Source organism: Protopterus annectens, chromosome 4.part0 (genome assembly GCF_019279795.1).
Source record: "Protopterus annectens isolate FY-2018-M chromosome 4.part0, PAN1.0, whole genome shotgun sequence".
Lineage (NCBI taxonomy): Eukaryota > Metazoa > Chordata > Ceratodontiformes > Protopteridae > Protopterus > Protopterus annectens.
This window is the reverse complement of record NC_056733.1, coordinates 834,166,132-834,172,131: the sequence shown is the minus strand read 5'-3', so window position 1 is coordinate 834,172,131 and position 6,000 is coordinate 834,166,132. Positions and strand designations below refer to the sequence as shown.

Sequence of the window (6,000 nt, the reverse complement as noted above, 5' to 3'; positions counted from 1 at the left end):
CACATTTTAAATGTTGCTCATATAAACCCACTCAGATAGTCCACTCAGATAGTTAGAATAATTGGTTTTACATTAACATACATTTTCCAAAGGATATGAAGTCTAAAACTCAAACGTATGTCATTATTTAGTGATGTCAATCCTCAATGATTTGCCAGAAAACCATAAACTTTATGAGAAACAGGCCAAAAACGAAGCATAAATCTGGACAGTTGAAAGTTATGACAAGAATACGAGGTAAAAGAAGACTAAGATAACAAACACTGACCAAACAGGTAGTACAGGTCTGGTATAGCAAATCCAAATCAGGCCAAAATATAATATACCAAGGACCACACACAACCAAGAACAAAATAAAAAAGTTTAATAAAAGATAAGTGCTTTCTTGCTCTGAAACAAACACTTCATCAGACAAACATACTAAAATGCAGCATATAAATAATACAATTAATCAATGTAATAATTTACGATTGCTTAATAAAGGCTTTAAAGGTACAGAGCCATTAAGGCCAGGAAACTTGTGTGCCTGCAAAAGAGTAACTCCATCTAGTCTCTGCCTTCTCAACCTTATTACGTAACCCCCCCCCCACTATTATTATATATACATTGCAAAACTAAAAATCTAAAACTATGACTATTAAAATCAGAAACACGCCTAAATAAGGCACTAGTAAAATCTTTATTTCTAATATAAACAACATGCTTGAGAAGATGTTCCCCTCAATGACCTACAAATCTTACCTACATAAAAACAACTGCATTCATTGCACACAGCAAGATATACAAGATTACAGCTAGAACAGTCAGCATAAAATCTAGGATTAAAAACAAACCCAGTAGATGGAGGAGTGAATGTTTTCGACTCAAGTGAAAGAGCATGCTGTACATCTACGACAAACAAAGGTCCCCTTCCTCTCAGATACCTGCATATGTTTATTATGACCACAGCACAACTGTCTCTATAAAGGGACAAGTTATTCTTAAAACAAAACCTAGGTGTAGTACCAACAATTTCATTAATCTTGTCATCAGATGTAAGGATAGGCCAATTTCTACATATGTGACATATTTTACTAATATCACTGGCATAAGTCAGTACAGGTCTAAGATTATCATAATTTACCACGTTCTTCTTGGAAAGCACATTAAGCGGGCCCTTGGAAAAATAAGGCCTAGCACAATCTTTTCTGGCTTCCACTATAGCTTGACCTACAAAAGCAAACTCTTGTTTAGAGTATCCTCAATCAAATAACTCTTTCCTTAGACCATTAAAGGCATGATAAAACTGTACTTCATCAGTATTAAGCCTAGACATTCTATAGGGCTGGCCCTTAATATTTCTAAGTACATACCTAGGATGCATGCTCGTACGATGAAGTGTATTCTTTCTGCAGGACTTCCTATACACACGTATCTAGCAAACCCTTATCACCTTTAAATAAATGTACATCTAAAAAATCAATAGCATCCGCATCTGTATGCTTAGTAAAACTAAGATAGCCAGTAGTACTCTCAAGATACATAATAAATTGATCCAGCTCATATGTGGAACCAGCCCATAAAAGGAATATGTCATCCACAAATCTCTTAAAAAAACTTTAATGTGACTAGGCATGTTCACCAAGAACAAACTCTTCCTCCCAGTTGGCCATCACAAGGTTGGCATAGCTATTAGCACAAAGTGCCCATAGCCATGCCAATGTTCTGTAAATAAATACAATCATTAAACAAACGCATTTTTCTCAAGTAGAAGATCTAACAATGTACAAACGAAAAAAAAATCATATCATCCAAGTAACTACTGTGCTTATGCAGAAACAACTGAACTGCTTCCACACCTTCCAAAATTAGGAATCACTATAAACAGCGTGTTAACATCAAGAGTTACAAAGACATATTTAGATACATCATGAGTCGAATTAAACTCAAACTCTCAAGAAAATGATGAGTGTCTCTCAGAATCAAGGGAACACCATCCACTACCACTCTAAGTTTATGTTCAATGAAAATAGACAAAGGCTCTGTCAGCCAACCATTACCAGAGGCAATTTGCCCAAGTGAGGGATTCAGAGCATCCTTACGTACCTTTGGTACACCAAGAATCAAAGGTAACATGGGATGCTCAACAGTAAAATATTCATAAAGCTTTAAGTCAATCAACCTATTTAACATAAGATCATACAATTCATCTAACATGTTGGACCAACTTCCGCACTGACAAGGGTATGATATTAAGACAGATGTCACTGTCAGACAACATTTCAGTCATCTTTTCATCATATTTAAGTTTATCAAAAACAACAATAGCCCCACCTTTGTTGGCAGCTCCAATTTGTATACTGTCATTATTCTTAAGACTGTTCAAAGCTTCATGTTCAAGTCATATTAACAAAGGAATTACAGCCATCATTAACTCTCATATTAAATAAATCACGTTCACATTTGTTCAAAAAGAGTTCAAATGATGCAGTCAGAGATGGACAAAAAGAACTCGCTTTCTTATAAACAGATGGTCAAGCATTATGATTGGAGAAAACAGTCTGAAGCACAACATTCCTCGCAAAAAGTCTGAGCTGTAAAATAACATCACTGGCCTGCGATCTACATGCTGGAATAAATGATAGACCACGACTGAGAACACTCAGCTGAGCCTCAGTAAGCTGAAAATTAGAAAGATTAAAAACTAGTGCATCTTTGACTGTTTCCACACTAGTTTCTTCACAATTTCTGCCTCTAGTGATAATTTCCTCTTCTTTCAGTCACTCCGTATCCCTGTAGCCCTTATTGGAGCTGGAAGGGCTGAAAAAGGGACCCGCTGTAGCAAGGCAGTCACCGTACCTTTAAGTCTCACTCCAAGCAGCTCATTAGGATCACATACATGAACATGCTCAGAAGTAGAAGGCATTGACACACTCGTTTAATCAACCACTGAATGGGCGTGGCAACCATCAGCAGCACGTCATTAGAAAAATATGTGACATCATACATAAAAATTGGCCTATCCTTACATCTGATGACAAGATTAATGAAATTGCTGGTACTACACCTAGGTTTTGTCTTAAGAATAACTTGCCCCTTAATAGACAGTTGCGCTATGGTCACAATAAGAAAGCTATGCAGGTATCTGAGAGGAAGGGGACCTTTGCTTGTCATAGATGTACAGCATGCTCTTTCACCTTGGAGTCTAAAACATTCACTCATCCATCTACTGGATTTGTTTTTAATCCTAGATTTTATGCTGACTGTTCTAGCTGTAATCTTGTACATCTTGCTGTGTGCAATGAAGGTAGTTGTTTTTGTGTAGGTAAGACTTCTAGATCATTGAGGGAACGTCTTCTCGAGCATATTGGTTATATTAGATATAAAGATGTTACTAGTGCCTTATTTAGGCATGTTTCTGATTTTAATGGTCATAGTTTTAGATTTTTAGTTTTGCAATGTATATATAATAGTAGAGGGGGGGATTTACGTAATAAGGTTGAGAAGGCAGAGGCAAGATAGATTACTGTTTTGCAGGCACATAAGTTTCCTGGCCTTAATGGCTGTGTACCTTTTAAGCCTTTATTGAGAGAGAGTAAATTATTACATTGGTTGTTTAAGTGATTGTATTATTTATATGCTGCATTTTAGAATGATGAAGTGCTTGTTTCAGAGCACAAAAGCGCTTACCTTTTATTAAACTTTTTTATTTTGTTCTGGCTGCGGGTGGTCCTTTGTATATTTTATATTTTCACCCATAAAAGAAGACTACTAAGAGCAAACATGAGGAAAACATTGATAAAATAAAGCTTCAGTTAGATATGAGCATGGACAGCAAAACTAGATCTGAGAGATACAGGGGGCACAGGAGCATCATTGGAGCACAGTAATAGTTTAAGTATTGCAGAGTAGCAGAGTCGGATCTGCCTGATGGTGGATATTCAGACAAGCTGAAATGGAGAGAGACGGGATAATACAAGGTCTCAATGCAAATGACTATAAAAGTTTACATTATTTTGTAAGGGAGTTCTGCTCCCTGTGGGTGCTCTAAATTCACCTCTGAAGTCTACATACATGAGGTCACAGCAAACAGAATCATGTTTTTTCAGCCATGTATTACCTGGAACTTGCAGCTTGTAACTGTCTTGTATGGTGTTATGAGTCCAGCCAAAATTAAACTCTTAAGCGGTCCATTCTTCATACCAAACTTTGTAAGACTGCCACTATGTTTGGATGAATTATCATACATCCCTGCTGTATCTTTAAATATAAAAAAAGTGTCTAACCTGCAAGCTAGAACACCATTACACGTGGTCAGTACTAAAGAAAGGGGCTTCTTGTAAATCTTGGTCAGACTTGTTATAAGACTAAGCTACTGGTCACAGTAACCAAACCACCTCAGCCTACATTGCAAGGAAAAACTAATACAATAGAGTTTTGATTATCAGAACAAAATGGCACCTAGGGTAGTTTGGATAATCAAACTGCTCGGAAAATCAAACATACAACTCAACTGGATAAAAAACTTCTAAAAATGTTACTGATGAACATTAAGCAAAAAAATAAAACAAATTTCTGTAAGTACAAAACAATACAGTATATTATTGTTGTACAAGCTCAAAAAGCACGCACAAGCGAATACGTATAAAGTTTACATATTCAGACTTCATTTTTCCTACCTGAAAACTTTGGAAGGCTGTGTTCGGATAATTGACGTTTTGCATAATTGATGTTCAGATAATCGACTCTCTACTGTACCACATATCCACAAACTGTGGGTCTCCTCCAAGAACCTGAGTGATGCTGCACTGAGAGGTGCATCAAAACACAAGATAATCCCTTTTATGAAACACCCAAAACAGCAGCACCACGGCTGGAGAATCATAAGGACCCTGCAGATTTAGAACTACTACCTGAAATTCTCATGTTATCCAAATTGTTCACAGTGTAGTTCTGAAGAAAGTGCATAAGTATTTAGCTGCTCCAAATTTGTTTCTGAATTCAAAACACTAGGCCAAGTGGATTTGAAATGATTACCAAAAAAATGAAAACCAGGAAAATGAATAGTAAATATTTTTATTTTACAATTTGACAGTAAAATCTGAGATTTTTTACTGTTTGTTAAAAAATCACATATATAATTTACACATATATAACATTCACACTTAACAATAGCATACATACAACAATTAAAACCACAACACAATATACAGATGAAAGTAGAGCACAGTCCAGGGTTAGACAAATCCTCCTGGCTTACCTAGGGAGAAATGTAAAAAACAAAAGTAAATGCACAGTTTTGGCACTAAATTCTACATTTAGGAAAATAAATTCCCACTATAAAAAAATAAAGCAAACAGAATATAACATTAAGGGAAGCCATTTACAGAGTTTTAAGAAAAGTAGTGTGTAAGTAAACTTACCATAACAGTGGATGTTTGAATTATAACTGCTGCAATAGCTTTAGCTATACAAGTTATATCCTGCTAAGGTAGAACAGCCAGAACAGCTTTGAAAGTCTAAAGGTACCTTCCATGCACCCAAAGTATTGCTAGCTCGAGCACAGCTTAAAAAAGGAGCTGTTTGGGTGCCAAGCCCTTCGGAGCTTTCATACAAACTGTGAGAGGGTGGTTAGAGCCCTGAAAAGGTCAATACTAGGAAGAAAATAACAGTCCTCAACACCCAGGCAACATAACACACAAAAATGAACGGGATGGAGGAAGGGAGCAGATAATGCAGCAGCAATCATTTGATTGCCTACTGTTATGAAATGTTTACTTACACTACTGTACTATGTTCAGCATCTTATCACTGCTGCAAGTAGTCTAACTATACGGTTAGACTACCTATAATACATTGGTTGGAGAAAGGATGAAGGTCCATCAGCCGTTGGAGAATGGTCCTAAGTAAAGCCTGCTCTAGACCTGGAAAAGGACTCTAGTTTGTAAGTGCTTTGTAAAGGTATGCACAGAGGACCAGTTTGCTGCTTCTGTAATAGAAAGCCATGGATGAAGCCAAGGC

The 6,000-nt window shown here is 36.6% G+C and overlaps 1 protein-coding gene across 1 annotated transcript in view; it reads right to left on the bottom strand.

Moving 5' to 3' along the window:
• Positions 1-5,039: 5,039 nt before the first annotated feature.
• Positions 5,040-6,000, bottom strand: part of CDC45 (cell division cycle 45) — a gene marked incomplete in the record, with an annotated part of 734,635 nt that continues 733,674 nt past the window's right edge. The window contains 1 exon segment of the mRNA XM_044068778.1: positions 5,040-5,239.